Source organism: Rhinolophus sinicus, linkage group LG01 (genome assembly GCF_036562045.2).
Source record: "Rhinolophus sinicus isolate RSC01 linkage group LG01, ASM3656204v1, whole genome shotgun sequence".
Taxonomy (NCBI): Eukaryota; Metazoa; Chordata; class Mammalia; order Chiroptera; family Rhinolophidae; genus Rhinolophus; species Rhinolophus sinicus.
In genome coordinates, this window is record NC_133751.1 from 152,424,465 (window position 1) to 152,444,308 (window position 19,844).

The following is a 19,844-nucleotide window of genomic DNA, read 5'->3' on the forward strand; positions in this document are numbered from 1 at the left end:
GAGATTTTTGAGTTATTAAAGCAGTATTTGGTCTGATAAAATACTGCTTGCAGTTGACCCCCAAGGACAGAGCAGCATGTTTACTAAAACCTAATATAGGCCACCAGAAGCAAAAAAAAGGAAAGGAAAAAAAGATGACGGTGATGACAGCCTGAATCACAGTGAAGGTTGATTTTCTGCATAATGCTTAAAAAAAATAACGTGAATGGGTTTTAGTGCACAATTACATACCATGCACCATTATAATCATTCAAGTAATTTGCAAGGGTAAAGGGGAAGGCCTGTCCTCCCTAAATCCTACACATATTTTAAGGAAACTGTCATTTATAAAAGTGAAAACTAACATTGACACATTATTCAGCTTCTCTTCCAAAGTTATCACTAAATTTAAAATAAGAAAACCAAGTTCTATGGTGGAACCTCTGGCCTTTAGCAAGAAAGTTTAAGCTGAATAAACAAAATGGCAGAACTTAAATACTTAATTCTATATACCATTTCTAATTGGACTGCTCTATATTTTTTTCGGTATGGGATAAACACTTTGGCTCCAGAAGATACCTTAATTATGATGTATATTGCCCATAAAAATGAGAGTCCAATATTTCTGAGCTTTGGTTGCTTTAAGAACCTCATATAAGTATCAAAATGACCCCTTTAGCTTTTTACATTGTTTGAAGACATAATATAAGGAATTTGAAAACCATAGAACCATTGTGTAATTTCTTATGTTTCAACTGTTTTGCTAAGCTGTAGCTGCAAAATTAAGACACCTCTTACCTTCAAGGAGCAAGGGCTAGTATGAAATATGGCACGTCAACAAGCAACCACAAAGCAGTGTAACATGTGCTACGATGGGAGACTATGAAAGCAAAATGGAGGATAAGGAGAAATGTTAGGGAAAATTTCCCAGAGGTGACACCGCTGGGCAGAATCTTGAAAGATACTCATAAGCAAATTTTAGGCGGGTGGACAAGAGAGAGGAAAGAGAAGGAATGACGGATGTAAAGGTATAAAAGCAAGAAAAGCTGTGGTCAATCCTGAGTAAAGCAGAAGAGGGAGGCATACGTATGAAATGGCAGGACCTGAGGCTGGGAGGTCTCAAATTTACAAAGTGAATTTGGAATCTACCAATTTTTGTCCTGAATAGATTCAATGAAAAGAATTGGATGATTTTAAGGAAGGATCATAATCATATTTGTTTTAAAAAAAATCACAGGTTCCTCAGCACCCGTAAAAGTGATGCATACAAACAAACAAAGAGAGCAGGAAGCATGGAGGACTGATTCAAGAGTCAGGGAAGTGGCATCAAACAGGACTTGGTGAGAGAAAGGGAAGAATGGGGGGGTGGATGGGTAAAGTGACAACATTAACAAATTAGGGAATATAGGAAGAAGGATAGACTTGGGGTGGGGATTAGGGAGATAATTTGTTCAACTCTGCACACGAGAAATTGGAGATGCTGGTAGGACTTCCAAGGTGAGTTCGCTTAAGCACAAAAGACATGTGGGACTGAAAATTAGGGAGAAGCTCTGTGCTAGATATGAAAATTTGAGTCAGTCTCAGGGCACAGAAGAGTTCACCTATAGTATATAAAGTAGAGGTCAGAGAAATAGCTACATTTAAGAGGTGGGGGGGAGAGTAACTGGAAAGAAAGACCAGGGGAAATAAGAAAACCAAACAATGGAGAATCAAGTGAAAATAGATTGGCAAATAAAGTGGTCTTAGATTTTACAATCTGCATCTTATCTTTGAGAGAACTGTTTGACAGTTGGTTGATCTTTAAAAGTAAACTTCACTGGACCTGGTCCAACAAGCTTTAGTGCAAAACCAGAAATAAACCATGGCAGAGAATCCAACAGACTAGTTGTAGTCATGCCCCCAAGATCCAAGGGCTTAGTATCCAGGTACTTTTAGACTAACCAGGGCAATGACCTGATCGAAGAAGTTCCAGGGAGACAAGGATGAGCAAAATGTCGGGGTGTCAGAGGACAGTGGTCCCCAACCTATGAAATACAACCTGATCACCTTTCCCTAACCACAGCTTCGCAATAGATAAATAGGAATAAATCAACCTACGTTCACCCTCCTTTCTGTTCCTGGGACAACCACTAAAAATTCCTGTCCCTAGTGATGTCTTAGTGATCCTAGATTTCTTCAGTAGCCAGAGGTAGGCTAGATTAGAAATTTGAGGAGCAATGAGAGAGATAGTCTCTTTAGGATGTTTTAACACAATACAGAACAAGAAATAGTCCAGAGGAATCACAGAAGGAGACAATAGAACTAGATACTTCCACAGTAGTGATAGTTTTCCCAAAACATTTTATGTCAGGAATCATATTTGTGGCTATGGTGGAGAACTAGAAAGAAGGAGAGAATGAATGAGGCAGTTGGAAGAGAGCTCTTTTTTTCAGAATAAATTATAAACTATAAGAGTTCATCACTAGGGCAATAATCCCTTATTGTGTGTGTGTGTGTATCTAAGGGAGTCACCCAGTTAGTAGGTTTTAGTTTAGGATGTCTCTGATGGGGGAGTTAAGGAAAGCTCGTGAAGGACATGCATAGTGTCTCCCTTATTCAGGGTTGCTTTACTGGCCCTTACACATTGATAGTGGGCACCCAGTAAATGTCTGTAGACTGAAAAAGAGAAGGAGGACCAAGATTTCATTTACTATTATAAGAAATAAAAACAATAGTTGACTTTTGTTAAATATTAATTAGGTCCCTGATACTTTAACATTTACTACATAAATCCTCATTTAGTCTTCCAAGAATCTCGCAAAGCTTTTTATTCCCATTTCACTGACAAACACTGACAGTCCAATAGAATAAGTGGCTTGGCCAAGGTCATTCAGTTTAAGTGGAAGGGCAGCATTTCCCCAACTGTGTTCAAACGCAGGTCTGATGTAAAATCCTGATTTTTTAACTAAAGTTATCTGAAATAAGGTATATCAAGAGTCAAAAACTGATAACCTAAATATAAAAGCGATAAGGGGGTAACCCAGGAGGAAAAATCTGAGTAGCCTCATATTACCTCAGGTAAGGTTTTCAGGGCAAACAAGTTTAAACAAAAACTGTTTTCAGAGCATGTTTTTGGAAATAAAGATTGAAGATGAGATTGAGATCATGACAATGGAAGATTAAAAGACCGACACCTTTTATTGGCAGAGTCTAGGAAAGTAGGAACATGATGCTTTGCTCTTTTCAGATTATTTCTGAAGAGAATAGCCTTTTTTTATTGACCGCTGATCAGTTCAAATTCCAACATAGCTTCCCCAGGGTTTTTTTGTTTTGTTTTGTTTTGGTTTTTTTTAATGACTTTTCTGTCCTTTGCTGCTAATGTGCAACAATAAGCTCTCATTAATGAAAATTACACTCAACTTTAAGTATCCCCATCAATGGGCCTTAACTCTGGATACATATTAATGGAAAGGTCTTCAAAAATGCAGTGCCTTTGGCTTCACCTCTAGAGAGTTTGATTTAATTGTTCTAGTGGCAGGGCCTAAGCCCTGCTTTTGTTATTTTAGGCTCTCCAGATAATTCTAAAGAACAGCCAGGGTTAAGAATCACTGGTCTAGGTCACAAAGCTTTGGGCAAATCAAAACTACCACCAGATAAAGAAAGGGCTGTATCCATCCCAAAGCAACCATATTATGAATTCCTAATCCTCCAAAAACAGGTTTTTCAAAATAGATTCTTGATATAAATTGAGCAACAGCTATTTTGACATGAGAGAGAAGAAATCCAAAGCAAGAATGACTCAAAGTTTCCTGAAAAGGGTCAGGAATTCATGCTGATATAAAATGAGGCATTGAAGTTTTATTGCAAATTATGATGCTGTAAAATCATTTTTAAAATATTTTGTTCCTATCATACAGAAAAATTGAAACTCTGAACAATAAAACAAACAAATAATGCAAAAGGCACGTGATAAATTCATGAGCAAAACAAAACCAGGATCCTTAATTCTTATCCCTGGGAATAATGCTATCCATTTTCCTAGACCACGATACCTGCCAAATTTGAAGACCTATGTGAAAACAGCCAATGAAACAAAGCAAATCTCTCCTAGAATCAACTTCTAACTGGACTCAAAAGTTTGAGAATTGAAAAAACAACAACAAAGCAAAACAGCAAACTGAGCATATAAGCTATATTCATACATTAGAAATGATTAGCAGATGAAGGGTATGTTCTTCTCATATTATAAAACCTTTAAACACACCTACCCATAATGGTCATCTTCTAATGATAAAAGATCAGATTCACAGAAGAAGAGAGGAGGATACCATAAAATATTTAAGCTGGAAAAAAAATTAAATAAAATTCAAAGGTCTTCTAGTTTCTAAATCCTTATAAATTTCTAAAAATTAAAATTCAGTGGCCTTCTGGCCTTAAAAAATATTAATCTATGTCCTAGTATATATGTAGATATTACAAAAAGGCTTTAAGAATAAATAAATAAAAATCTACAAAATGATACTTTGGAAGGCTAAAACAATATGCACGATTCTAACAATCTATGAGACTGGGTTAAAATCAATAGATTATTCTCAGGGGTAAAAATATGCTTTTATCTCAACAGAAAAAAACTGAACTCTCACCAACTAAAATAACCTAACTATAAAGCTGTAGCTTCCAGTTATCGAGACTATAGCTTCTCAAACTTCAATGTGACAATACCTCTACTGGGGATGTCGTTTAAATGCAGATTCAGATGGGAAAATATCAAGATAAGGTAAGATCTACCTTTATAGTCATGGTTGTCCCTCCAAGGGGAAATTGCAAGAACTGTTAGTTTAATTTAAAAATTCCAACTGAAGCAATCTTCTAAAGCAGTGAAAAGCAGAACACTTCATAACTGCATGTGAAAGTAGCATTTAATAAAATAAGAGGATAGTGTGGTTTTTTCCATTTCTTGTTTCTGTATTTGTGACGATAAAACTTTACAGCTCCGGGGACTGAAGGTCTGGTTCCAGTTGACTTTAATTGGCACAAAGCCTAATTGGTGTAAGAAACGTGCTTGATGCTGAGTTAAGGCATGCTGTAAAGAGTTAAGGGTGATCACACAAAGCCAAGAATTACAAAATTACATCCCCAAACCCTAGCATAAGTTGTAGCTTTTAAAAAGTACGCTATTGTGAATGAATACTGATTGGATCTTTGCCACACATAATCACCTGGATTTACTAACTGAATTACAAAACAAGACAACACCAACAACAAACTTTCTCTGACAGTAAACCCTTACGTGCTTGGGCAGAAATTTTATTCAGTGCCCCTCATCTGCTGGTGAAAATGTTAGGGACTGGAGGAGTGGCAGGAGGTGATTTCTGCTTGCATTTATTGGTAGAATCAAATTTCATGGTGAATTGCTACTGCAGTTTATTAGTTCTGGTTATGTTTCGGTCCATGAACAGTCACATCCTTGCCAGCAATTGTTCTGAGCAGGAAGTGACTTGTGGATGTATGACAAACAACAAACACTGATGCAAAGCAAACTGCATTGAGTCAGCCACACAGCCATCTCGTAGGAGACAGCAGCAAATGTACCTCAAAGATCCCAGCTCAAGACAAGTAAAGTTGTTCTAGGTGGCTGGAAAATGCTGCCAGCTGACAACTAACTACATGTAATTGTCATAAAGTAGGATGACTTTTGTCATAAAGTAGGACAACTTTCTGAATAAAGGTTATCTGCAGGTTATGAGAAAAAAGCCTAGTGACAGAGTTTGACCTCCAGCAACTGTGAGGCACAGGGTTTAACAACAGAGGGTAGGGTCAGACATCCAAGTTCTCAGCTACACGTGGTCAGATAAACATCTCCATTAACATTATCTCTGAAGGTGAAAGGTTAGACAGGTTCTTGATTTGTGGACCAGCCAACTCTATCTTTGCAGTTTGGAGCAAACAAGTAATTATGGAGCTATACTACCCATGGCGGAGCGGTGAGAATGGGGCTCACATACTCTCTCCTGCCACATCTGCACCTATGAATGAATTTCACGTAACACATAAAAATATATATGTTGATTGTTTATGGCATACTAGAGAGTAGAGGAATTCTGAGGAGTGATTCGAGCGGTTCCACAGATTATCCACTTAACTGATATTTCCCCCATGCAGAATCATGGCATTTTAAAAGATTTGTCCATCTAACTAGTTACCTTGTAAGCACAGTTGATGGTTTTGGGATTTATAAAGACAAAGAAATTACATAGTGATTTGAAACAGGAAAGTTTAATCTATTATTAATAAAGGACTGGAGTAATGGGATTGGCTAATGAGAGTTAAAAAAAATTCTAAAGTACACAGGATATACGGGGCAACCTCTACCCCTAAGGCTGAGATGAGGGCCCAAAAAAGAGCCTTTCCCTCATCAGGGCTGAGATCCAGAGAGCTCTACAGAGAGGGCATAGCACTGACTGCCCGACGGTGGAAAACTCACAGAGGTACCTCACTGGTGAGACTTGCCAGAAATCTGCTCTCTGGAGTCCCAGGAGGAGTCATTCACAGGGAGGTGTGAAGTCCTGGAAATTGCTAGGCAGGTGCTGAGGAAAACTGGCTACTGCTGCAGCCTGGAGCTGAGAAGCTGCCTTCTGCAAAAGTCTAGTGCGCCTGCATGTACCTCCAAACCAATACAGCTCCAGGCTGGTGCCCGGCTCCCTAGGCACCCAGTCTTGTGAGATCCCCAATGTGCACATGTGTGGGGGTAAAGAGAGAGCGTGGGAGGAGTGACCTGGGCAGGGGAGCAGGTCCATGTTGTCTGTGGTTCCAGGGTACATCACTGCTGCCCTGGTCAAGCTTTGGAGAAAGTGCAGGGGCAGGAGATGCCAGCTCTACAGAAACCTGTGCTATGTGGTGACTAGCACTGGATAAAACCGTGTGGGGAAGCCGAGCAGTAGAGAAGTGTGCCAGCAAGAGCCTGGCCAGTGAGCCACTCTGAAACCAGGAAGAGAAACGGCTTCCCATCTTCACCTAAGAGGTCAAAGGCATCGTTTGAAGGAGAGGAGGCAATACAACAGGAGTTGTTATTATAATAAAGGAGTCTGAGTCACTTGCTCACACAACTTGCACTTTACAGGTCTGCCTAAGCTCTGTCCCATACGTACAATTTCCACTTGATGATAGACTGCTGCTATGCATGGCCGACCTTAGGGCTAGGTAGGTCAGACAACACCCAGTTAATGATGAGAAGCCTGGTCCACGTGGTAACCTGACACCCATGGTCCTGCATTCAGTATCTACCTAGTAACAAGCCAAAATTTGTTTATCAAAGAGTGAACAGTTTTCTGGAGGAGTCATAGATTTCCTGCAAAACCCCTGAGTTCTGCACTGTGATCCTGCTATTGGTTTTTACCAGAGGTTCTATGCAGCATCCGTATTTGCTAGATACTTTCAGAATCATTGGATCTGCTCGCTCAGTTATGAAGCTAAAATGGTAGCACAGCATGCACTGGTCGTGGCCTTGCTGCACAGCCTTCTCTTGCTCTGATCATCATTAAAAACTAGCAGCCTTATGGTTTACTCTGTAGATACCACGTTTCCCGAAAATAAGACCTAGCTGGACCATCAGCTCTAACGTGTTTTTTGGAGAAAAATTAATATAAAACCCGGTCTTATCCGGACCATCAGCTCTAACGCGTCTTTTGGAGCAAAAATTAGTATAAGAAATTAGTATAAGTAATCTTATACTAATTTTTGCTCCAAAAGACGCGTAAGAGCTGATGGTCCAGCTAGGTCTTATTTTCAGGGAAACACGGTAGCTCCAAGTAGCATATTAAAATGTAGTGTATGTTGCCTCCAGAATCCAAAAAGGTTTATTGAGCAAAGTGACCAATGAATGCCCATAAATGTTTGACCAGAGTGCCACTGAATTTTTGTTAGGTGGAATTTTTACCCTGTGGTTCTCATATGCTTGACTAAGACATCTAATGTACTTGCTTCTTTCTGTGCCTCAGATACAACCAACATAATAATATCATCAAGGCAGTGGACCAGTGTGCTGTTTTATGGAAGATTAAGATTTCTAAGACAGGAGAACAGACCTGGCCCTGAGGCAAGACTGTGAAAATATAGTGTCAGCAGTGCTAGAAAAAAGCAAATTGCTTTTGGTGGTCCTGGTAAATTGGTATGGAGAAAAGGCAATTAACCAAGTCAATAGCTGCATAGCAAATGTCAGGGTCTTGATTTGATCAAGCAAAGATACTATATCTGGGTCACCTATTACATATTTGAATCAGCAATGATTACGTTTACAACAGTCCAGTCATTTTCTAAGATCAATCGACTTCTGCACAGGCCAAATAAGGGAATTAACTAAAGATGTGATAGATATCACAAGTCTTATTTCAGATCTTTGACAGTGGTATTAATGTGAACAATTCCCTTAGGGATATAGTATTCTGATTTGCCTAGAAGGGAGAAGTTCCCAAGTCTTCCACTTAGCTCTCATATCACAATGGTCCTCAATCCATGATTTAGACAGACAATACAAGTATTCCACCAGTTATTCAATATGTCTATACCAATTATACATTAAAGAACCGGGGAAATAAGCATAGGGTGGAGCTACTGACCACCTGGGCACTCTGTGAGTCAGACTTGAACTAAGACTCCATCTATTACCTACCTGAACACTGCAACTTCCCATTTTGACTGGTGGGCCACAATGGTATTTGGGGTCTCCAGGAATTAGCATGAAAGGTCTGAGCAATCCCTTTTCCCCGAAGCACAGTCTCTCTACTAAACGGCTACTGGTCCCTTTGGGGAAGGCTTAGTGGAAGAGTTATGGTGCATGCTTGCGGTGATGGTGTAGCATTCTACCTCGAGGGGATTAGGGCTCCACTTCAAATAAAGAAATGTGGGCTTGTGAATTGTCTTATGATTCGAAACTGGGTGAGACGCTTTGACCCTCAACTGTGTTAACTAAAGTCAAATGCTTTTGCTATCAGACCTAGAGTCTTTTCTGTCGTATTCACAAAGTGATACTGTACTATGACCCACCTATTTCATTCATTAGAAGTCTACCAAAGAAAGACATTAGTTAGCTACCAAAAGCATTTGTGGACCAATGCTTTCTGATTATATCTATGCCTCTGCTTCTATACTGTCCCATTATTGTAAATATACCTACTTCTGTTCAAGTGCTGCCATTTGCCTTCTGCTACTGTGAGATCCCATCATCTCCAATGAAATCAGGGAGTCATTTTCAGTGGCCTACGAAAGAGAGTAACCACAGATTTTTTTTCATCAATGCAAGGGTTCCCCTCACTGTTTTTCTCAATACCTTAGTGAAGGGAATGTCTACTCAGTCTTGTCATAGAATAGAGTTGGAAGTGGGATGTGCAAGTTGCACAAAATAGATCTCGTCAAACATTTATGAAGGAGTCTAAAAACTCACAAGTAGTAAGACAATTTCTGTCCATTTATTCACGCTTTGAGGCCCCAGAATATTAAGGGACAGGGGAGTGGGGAAGTAAGACTCCTTACTCAATTGCTATCATTTTGCATTCACCTGTCTACAGGTTCATCCACAACTCATTTAGTAGATATTCATCTTTCACCTCTCAATTTCCATTCCCCTCTAGAAAAAGTGTCAGCAAACTTTCTGCAAAGGGCTAAATAGTAATTTTTTTCCACTTTGTGGGCTATATTGTCTCTATTGCAACTATTCAACTCTATTTTTGTGGTGCAAAAGCAGCCGTAGACAATACATAAATGAATGGACATAGCTGTTTATAAAACCAGGTGGGAGACTGAATTTGGCCCAAGGGCTGTAGTTTGCCAACACTACATTTAAAAAGACTTCAATGTCAACCTTTATATAGTTCCCTATACTTACCTATTCTCCGTTAGCTGCCATATCCCCAGATATAAAAGAACAAAATTAATTCGCCACAAACCCATAACATCAACTTTTAAAAATTATGCATAAAAGCAATGCCTGCCTTTAAGATTAGGCTATATATGTGAATAATTTGAAGCACACAATATCTCTCCATTTATCTGGTTACCATCTGAAATTCCTGCATTACCCACTCCTCATGGTAAAATAATAAAAAGACCTTTTTAATACATGTTTCAGTTGGAAATAAAACAGTGTCAGCCTAAACTTTAATTCTTCCTTCAAAAGCTGACCTCAAATAGGGTAATTTTCCTCAGGACCATACATAAACAATTACTACACAGTGAGGTCTATGAGACACATGCTGAATGCTAAGCTCCACATTAAAAAAGGGAGGAGTACCTATTTAGTGGGATTTGTACTTAATTCTTCAGGCAAAGGACAGAGGCCTTGATGGAGCTTACGCAGGGTGATGACCTACTTAGAACTAAAATTTAGAATGATTACTCTTGAAGCTGTGCTGAATATGGGTTTTTTGAGAGAGGAGGCTGGAGGCAGTTAGGAGACTATTAAGAATAATCCAAGCAAGAGATGAGTGGAAAGGGTGTGGAGGCTTGGGAAGAGATTTGGGAGGTAGAATTAGATGAACTCAGGAAATAAATCAATGGGAGGCTGGGCAGGTTGTTAAATTGTGAAGTATGCTAAGGATGGGTTTTTGACATGTTGAAAAACACCAGCTGATGGAGTGCTCTCTGTTCTGGGTTATTTGCGGAGATAGACCCAGAGCTAAAATAATGGGCAAGAGGCCATGAGCACTAAAGGAGGTAATGACAGAGGGCAAAGGGTATAAGAAGGTGAATGAAGCAACAATAAAAACAAGTCTTATCCAGTTCAAAAAGATGGACCATATCTGAAAAAACAAAGGTCATTGTCAAAAAGACCAAAGAAAACAATAATTTAAGCCTTCTCTGCACTATTAATTGTCCCCCAGAAGGGCTCACTCTGCCATTAGGTATTTACTACCCAGTGTCCTTTGTCCTTTTACCCTTATCCCATTTGACTAGGAATTACTAAATGGGCAAGGTCTCATGTTTCCATCAATGTATTAATCAAGTGAGAGAATAACTTCTAGAGATTTATCCCACAGATACACTAGTACACAGGTGAAATGACAACATGTCAATTTGCACATTAAAGCATTGTTTTAATATCAATTAACCAATTAATTAATCAATTAATACCAGTAGGGAGCTAGATAAATAAATTATGATAGAGTCATATGGTGGAATATTATGCCAAGTTAAAAACAAAGAAACTACTTTATATGCCTTAAGTTATATAAACAATAAATTAAAGGAAAAAAGCAAGATTCATTTGCTTTTTGAAAAGAGGGAAAATATATGCATATTGTTCTTATATTTAAAAAAGATAGCACTGGTTGCCTTCTAAGAAGAAATCTGGGTGTCAGCAGACAACAATGAAAGAAAGAACTATTATACACCCCTTCTTACTTTTTAAAAAACTTTGTACCATGCGAACAGAGTAACTACTAAAAAAAATAATAATCAATCAGAAAAGAAAATGTAAAGGTAGAATAAAGATTTTTCTGACAGGCAAGATCTCAAATTTCTTAATTCCATTCAGCATTTTTCAGGAAGCTACTGGGGTATGTGTTTTACCCAAATGAGTGAGTAAATAAATAACAAAAGTCACAGTATCTATGAAATAGAGACTCCATCAAAAATATTAGTCAAGAAAAATCCTGAACAACAGCTATGCAACGGGCCTAGAAAGCAATAGTCTAAATTGGAATAAGAAGACAGCTTCTGAAAGGGACCAATATACCTGATAGGTTTGATTATGCATAAAAATCATACTGAGAAGATGCTGGAATATGTAGAAATACAAATTAACAGACGGAAAAATGAAGCAAATGTTTTTTTTCTTAAATGAGTTAATTATTAACTTCAGTATAAAAAATATGTATCTATAAGTAAGGAATCATACTCATAATACACTTGCTTGACTCAGTAGTGAACAGCATTTACATAATACATAATACTAAAATGTAAACAAAAAATGTGAGAATTGTATTGGAAAGTCAAGGAAAGAAGAGCAGGGGCTATGTATGTGCAAGAACTAAATATTTATTTACCGTAATGGGAAGTTAGTAGATAATGTCAAATACCGATACAGTAAGAAGTAGCAATATAGGCATATTATTTCAAAAGGTAAATAGAAGAAACATCTCAAAGAGGTGAAAGTGGTTGTCTTTAGGCATCAGGACTGGGGGAGATGAACAAGGACTGGATTTTTGTTGCTGCGGCTGTTACATAAGTCTTCCAATAATCCTATTTAATTTTATTTATACATAAGTAGTACTTGGAATCAGACCACTTAGATGTGAATCGTGGCTCTGACATTTCACTAGCCTTATAACAGAGGCAAATTACTTAACCTCTCAATGTCCCTGTCTCTAAAACAGGGAGAATAGCATGTGCCTCGTAGGGTTGCTTTGAAGACTAAATGATTAATTCATGTAAGTTGCTTAAATACACCTGGCATATAATTGCTCAGTAGTAAATATGGAGAAATATTTATTCTGATAATAAATGTTAATTACTGTTACTTGATAAAAATATAAAGGCATTAATAACTACAATCTAATTTTTAAAATATGAGCCGCATATTAAAGTCTGCTCCCTTTGTGAATTTTAATTTTCTTAAAGTTAATACTCTCACATACTAAGTAGGGCTTTCTTTAGGCTACAATCTTCACGCTAACCCATAGTTAGGGGGGACGGAAAAAAGAAGACTAGTGAAATATTGCAGTTAAATTAAATGCTGAAAAGGGGGGGGGGACGCTCAAACTGGAATCTGAAAGATGAGTTTTAGCCAGACAGGCCAAAAGAGGAAGGAAAAGACACTTGCAAAACCCTAGAGGCAGGAAGTGTGCAGCAATAAAAAAAGACTAGTAGAGCCCGAGTAGAGAGTAAAGATGAGAGGAGTGCGTGCGGGGCAGGAGCTCAATTGTGCCAGGACTTTAGGTCGTTCTAAGGAATCTGACCTTAAACTAAGGCAATGGAGCGAGGGCTTTAAACAGGGGGAAAGAAGACCTGATGTTTTGAAAAGATCACAATGAGTGCAGTGTGGGGAACCAACTAGAAAGCATCCAAGGATTCAGACACATAGGAAGGCCATGGCAAAGGTCCAGGCAAGAGGTGATGATAGTAATATAAACAGAGAAAAGTACGTGGATCTGAGAAATATTTCTTTAAGAAGTAAAACTGACAGAACTTGGAGATGGAAGACTCCTAGGTACCTTCTGGACCCCCCCATTTTGGTCTAATCTAAACAAATTATATTCTTTATGTGAAAGCTGCCCACTGCCCAAACCTCTCACTATCAGTAATGCACTCAATTGTAAAATAGTTATAAACTAAAGCTTCAAGCCATTTTGATCACAAAATTAGCTTTTCACTTCTAAATGGCAAAACCCAGGTCTTGGAATAGAATCAAAAGGCACAAAAATAACATGGAATTGAAAGGAATGAGATGGAAATAACAGCAATCTAAATTAAATGGGCTAATTAAGTACAGTGAAACAAGTTTCCTACTCCTCAATTTCTGCAGTCGCTGCCATTAAAAAAGCACATATCTGCCTGCCCAGTGCCTCTCCTTTCCTGTGCCTCTTTTACATCAACGTTTTACTCCACAAGAGGCTTAGAGGAAAGAGAAATTTTACATACTTTGCAAATAATCTAAAAAGAGGGTGTGTGTGTGGTGGGGGGGCGAGTTGTGTGTATACAGACAGGTGCAAAAGCAGACTACAAGATATCACATATGTAAAGCACATAGTAGACGTATGCATAGGACATATCACCCAGCTCAGGTGTATGTGGATGTGTATAGAGGGTGCAGTTTCCTAAATGAGGCAAGATCTCAGTTGAGTCTTAAGAACCAGTAAGAGTTACAGAGCTAAAAATAAAGGGAAGGTACTCTCAGCAGTGGGGCATAACAAAACAATAGGACACAGGGAAACAAAACCAATGAAATCTGTTGCTGGAATATAAGATTTGGTTTACGGAGTATAGATCCATGGTTAAGCAAGGGTCAGATCCTGTGGGACTATTTTAAGGACCGTAGGTCCTATCCTGGAAGCTATGGAAAGCTTTTAAAAGATTTTAAGCAGAGTAAAGAGATGATCAGGTTTATACTTTTAAAGAGGTCATCAACTTAGGGTTTCTGCTAAGGGTGACAACACCATCCATTGAAGACATCAGGTAGCAGGTGGCTCTGGTACCCCAGTCAAGAGCTGATGAGACCCTGAACTAGGGCAGAAGTGGGAGAAGAATTTGTGGGGGAAAAAAAAGGTGGAAAACATTAAGTGCATTCAGTGATCTGACAGGTGTGAAGGCTATGAAAAAAAAGACTAAAAAATCACCTCTAGATTTCTGGTCTAACACCTGAGTGATGGATACTGGTACAGATCCATAACCCATTCTCCAAAATCCCTGGAGCCAAATGTGTTTCAAAATTCAGAATATTTTTGATGGTAGAAGGATGATAAAGTTTCCATACCCAATATAAGCGATTAACCCCCGCAGGGCCTGGGACGGTACCATGTACTCAAACACAGTAATATTTCTGCAGCAGCACACATCCCACCAAGCAGGACAGACCACAAATAGCTTCCTGACAGTTCCCTCAGGTTTTGCAGCAAATGAGTTCAAGTTTTGCTGACAAACATGTTATCAAAAAAAGTTTTTTGGTTTCAAGATATGTTTTGCTTTTGGAATTGTGAATAAGAGATGATAAATTGTACTGATACCTACAAGTAGAATACATACAGTGGAACAAGTTGTCTTTGTGTGGGTTTTTTTTGTTTTTTTTTTGTTTTTTTTTGCTTGTTTGTCCTGTTTTTTTATGGGAAGAAGGCTCTGGTTTACACATGCTATTTTCTCGGGTCATTGTGACATCCTGAAGATGTCCAGCAGACAATGGGATAGATGAACAAACTAGTCTGGACAGTTTGAAACTGAAACAATTACAGGGAAAATGTGTACTCAGGGAAATGTTCTCTATTTAGTACCAAAAATATGAGCCCAACTCAGAGAACGATTCAAGGAGATTTCATCTAATTGTCAATAGTCACCAATGACCTAGACTTCAGAGTCCTACTTGGCTTTGTTTCGCCCTAAGTTTGGTCTCTTGCCATGGTTGGCATTGATTCGAATTCAATGTTGCTATTGGCAGTACATTAACTGTGTTAAAATAATCCAAATAATGTAAAACTAATCATTCTGATACTAACTATATGCATAATTAGATAGGTGATTGAAAATATTTCCATCTGTTTATGGTAGTTACCAGAGGGAAAAGGGTGGGAGTGGAGGTAAAGGGGTAAAGGGGGTCAAATATATGATGACAGGAGATTTTACTTTGGGTGGCAAACACGCAATGCAATACACAGATGATGTGTTATAGAATTGTACACTTGAAAACTACATAATTTTATTAACCAATGTCACCCCAATAAGTTTAATAAAATTTAAAAAAATAACTTCAGGGGAAAAGAAAAGATATTTCCTTCTCAGATTTTATACCCACAGAAGATCTGTGATATCAAATGCATTTTTACACGTTATGGACCAGAGAACTGAATATGCCTGAAAACGATTTGGGCACTGATCATTTCCAAAATATTAACTACACAAATATTTCCTTTGGAAGAAAAATTCCTTCTACCAGGAATGTGAAGGCAGGTTAAAATTAAAAGCTTCTATGAAAGGTTTAATCATTTCATCCAAGCCTGCATCCCTACAGGCTACTGAGGGATCTAATGTAATCTTCTTGGAAGAAAGGAGTATGATACCTACAATTTTTCTCTCATATCTGTTTTATAGTAAAAAAAAAAAAAAAAAAAAAAGAAGACATCAATTAATAGACTACCAAACAAATAATAAACTGGCCTATGTTTACTCTAATTTTCTTCAGACTCCAACAAGCATTATAACTCAGCCATACAATTTAGAACTTAGAATTGAACTGGACAGAATTAATTTTGTATCTCAAATCTTCATGTGATAACTGTTACCATCAAAACCCCATCAGAGTAACACATTTAAAACACAATAATGTACAATGAAGTTTTATGCAGTTCCTAATGTTTGAGAGATTTAGTCTAGCACCAGGTCCCTAAGTCTCAAATCGTCCAATAAATGTTTAGTAAGGATTACAGTATAATTTTATATGTTTAAAGAGTACAGTTTTTGATTTTTTTTTTTCCCCTCTTGGGAGTGTGTGGGGCAGGGAGAGGGAGGAAGAGAGAAAGAGACAGAGACAGAGAGACAGAGATAGTAAACTGGTAGAAAAATAAGCTTTAAAAAATGTAAATTCAATAGGATGCCACTATTTTCATTGTAGGTTCCAGCCTATTTGTGATCATAAAATCAATCCAGTGTGTTGAGACCAGTATGTTTAAAATAAGAGAACATCCATGTTGTAAAGTATTGTTTTGTGACCCTTGTTTCATTTATATATACACATACTAGAGTGCACTGCATTTATATATACACACACTAGAGGCACAGAATGCATTTCTTACTGAGGATCGCAGTCCAAGAAAGTTTAAAAAACACTGGTGTTGACAAAGTAGGCTTGCCAACCAAAAATCTGAAGTGTTGCAAAAGGAGGGGGACCCTGGATTGTTGCCTCATAAAACATATTTTAAGCCAATACAATAAAAGATCAGAAGACTAAATTATGTTGTCTATGTTGACTCAAAAAATTAACTGTGGCTCTGAAATACCAAAGAAGGATTAAAAATCTCAATCCACATGGCATCTTCAAAACACCTGTGATTCACAGGGAAAGAAAAAGAATGATGGCCTCACTCAGTCTCCATGGAGTCAGGTATCATCTGGACAAGCAGAAATTAGGGTAAATCAGATCTGGACAAAGAACAATTGACAATTATGTCATTACAAAGTCCTTACAAACTATATGAAAGACAAAAGGATAAACATCTTATAAGTGAGAATGTGGGTGGCAAAAAGTGAGGATAAAATGAGCCTTGAGTCAAGCCACTGGAATCATAATGCCGTGTGTACCACTAACTTGCTGCGTGAACTTAAAAATTAGAATACCTCTCTCGGCACTGGTTTTTCACAAACTGGATGGGTTAACCGGATCTCCAAGTGACAAGGAGATCCAAGGAGAGGAGCTTCCTGATTTGCTTTACAGCTTCATTATCTGACTCCAAGGAAGTATTATGGTTACAACTTTACAGATAGTTTAACTAGGTACACTGTTACTGTAGCTAATGCAAACATGTTACATTTCTCCCTAGAGTTAAAAGATACTCTAACATCTGCCCCAATAATCAATGAGGATTATATTAACACTCTAAATTCAGGGAGCAACACCTAAAACTAATTTTTAAATAGTATGTAGCACATTTGTTTCTCTGTATGATGACAAGATTAAGAGGGCGGCAAGACTAAAGAAAAGCAGAAAGCACTGGTTGAAAACATCATTAATAATTATGTCCTGTTATGCTGTGGTTGACTTTTTAGCTTTAAACTGCTCCCTTTTAAAAAACAATGCATGCTGCCTAAGGCATTTTTGTTAAACATGCAATTTTAAATATATTTTAAAAAACTAGTAAAGATAAAACTAAAACAAATCTAGGCAGTGGAACTGCCATTAAATATTAGAAATTTCTACATAAAAATGCTTGTTAAAGCAATATAAAAAGATGCATAGTACTAAATTAATCAGAAAGTTTAAACTAATATGTATACTAAACTTCAGATATTGCAAGTTAAATTTAAAGAAATCTAATTGTAGGGTATGAATTTAACCTCATATATTAGGTTGGTGCAAAAGGAACTGTGGTTTAAAAGGTTAAAAATAATTGCAAAAACCGCAATTCCTTTTGCACCAACCTGATATTTTAGCCACAAACTCAAAGAAAAATTTATACAGTAAAAGAAGCAACAGATTTTCCCACAATTCGAAATTCTCAAATTAAAATACAGCAACTTTCTGATTTTTTTAACAATAGAATTTGAGTTTAATGTCTTTGTTATGAAATATAAGCGCTATAGAAAATTATGTTAGCTTAACGTTTTCTAATAATCAGAAAAATTGGTAACTCGATGGGGGTTCTAAAAACAGAAATAGTTATTTGATGAGTTTGAAGTGAACTGTTTTGATGAATTTTGAGAGAAGGAAGTGCTTTGATGAGTTTGAGAGAGAAGGAAATAAAAGTCTAACGTAAGCACCGGTTTCATCCTCAATTTTTAGGCTTCAGGAAAGCCTAATTAGGCAAGGAAAGGAATTTGGGTCCGGCACACCCAGGTTCAGACGTGGCAGGTCCTGAAACAAAGTGGTTTTTTTTGTTGTTGTTTGAACTTTTGAGTCATATGCCACAGCAAACCATAGCCGCGATATACAGGTCATTAAGTCAACAGGTTCTTTAACGAGATGGTGTGCGGTTGGTGAGTGGCAGTTGGGTTTCCTCCCGCCGCGAAGAAAATAACTCTTCTTGATCAAACCGGAAAGTGGGCGCAGCTCTGGCTTAGGGAGTGCACCCGGAAAAATGCAGAGAAGAAACAGAGAGAGAGAGAGAGAGGGATGTCCGTGTCCCGACCACAGAGCTCTTTCCAAACCACCCGGAAACCATTTAAATGACTCGGGCGGCCGCGGTTTCCAGGCCAGGGCTGTCTGGGGTCCGGCTGGGAAAGTTGCCTGGCAAAGTCATGCCCTTCTGCGTTGCAGGCTTGGCCTCCTCCGGCACAGGGGCGGGAGGAGACTGGCAACCTGTTAGCCCGAGTGGAAACTCGGCCGCCTCGCGCCTGGCCCACCCTCCGAACCCCCACTCTGCGACCCTGCCCAGGGGCAAGCTCCGGGCCACCAGGACCTCGGCCCAAGTCCGGCTCTTCTGGAACTGATAGGGGTCACCGCGGGTGACAGGGCTAACCCCGGGGCGCCACCTCCCCCCGGCCTCTGGCGCCCCTTTCGGCCTCTCCCGAGAGGGCAACTGACATGCTGCTCTCGAGACCATCTCCAACCGGCCAGCGAGGCCGTACCCCTCTGCCCACCACGTGAACCTCCGCGCCGATCACCCCCTCCGACTCCACCCGGAGTCTCCAGACCCCGGGGCCGAGCGCCGGCCCGCCGCCTTACCTGGCGGGTGGGCAGGGCAGGGTGGCGGGAAGCGGCGGCCGGGCGGGCGCTGGACGTGCGCCGGGCGCCAGGTGCAGGTGGTGACGGCGGCGGCTCCGGTTGCTGTCGCTACAGTTGCCGCTCAGTCCAGCTCCTCCTCCGCCGCCGCCTCCTGCCTTCCCGCTGGGCCTCCTGTGTTGCCAGGAGAGGCCGAACCAAGGCTCCGCTTCCTCTCGAAGTCTCCCAGGTGAGCTCCAGCCTGCGACGTCGGCAGGGGCGAGGCCCCCGTCCCGCGCCTGCGCGCCAGCCTCCTGCCCCGCCCCAGCCCTACCTGAGCGCTCCAGGTGAGGACCCGGGACCGCGCGCGGGGCGGGGGCACCGTCTTGGCAGAGGGCGGCCGCCGAGAGGCTCCTCTCCCCGTGGTCCGAGAGGCTAGTTTTCCGTGCGAGGCGTGCCTCAACCCGTCTGCATCTGAGGAGTCCTGCACTGACCTGGTGGCAGTGGTCACCTCGTAAGCAGCGCACAGTCTGGGTCCTTGGGAAATCAGAAGGTCTAGATTTCCCCCCCACACTTCTTTCCTTCTTCTTCGGTTCCCCAAAATGAAGGGGTGCGCTGCCCGGAGGCTGGGGAGTCCAGTGCCTCCGAGGACCACCTCATGACGGCAGCAACTGTTGGCTCGTATGGTTTCCTCGAGCAGGGCTCAGCAGCTTCTGTCACCAGTTAGGTTAGCGAGCTGTTGTGGGAGCTTCCTTCCAATGCAGTCTTGATTTCATCACTTGACTCACTTCAGCGCAGCTAGTGGTTTCCGTTTCTGTAAGTGCGCGCTCTGGTA

General features: G+C 39.8%; 1 protein-coding gene across 5 annotated transcripts in view; it reads right to left on the reverse strand.

Annotated features, from left to right (window-relative positions):
* Positions 1–19,844, reverse strand: part of GALNT3 (polypeptide N-acetylgalactosaminyltransferase 3) — a 91,310-nt gene that overhangs the window by 22,555 nt on the left and 48,911 nt on the right. Inside the window, exons 1-2 of one of the 5 annotated variants that reach the window (XM_074337283.1) lie at positions 19,504–19,836; positions 9,131–9,213 (exon numbers count right to left, since the gene is read on the reverse strand). The exons of 1 other annotated variant lie outside the window; for it this stretch is intronic. The gene's annotated coding sequence lies outside the window, so the exon portion shown is untranslated. Of the gene's footprint in view, positions 1–9,130; positions 9,214–19,033; positions 19,837–19,844 lie in introns of those variants that run through there. 3 more of the 5 variants (XM_019727335.2, XM_019727336.2, XM_019727334.2) reach the window with 3 other exon arrangements.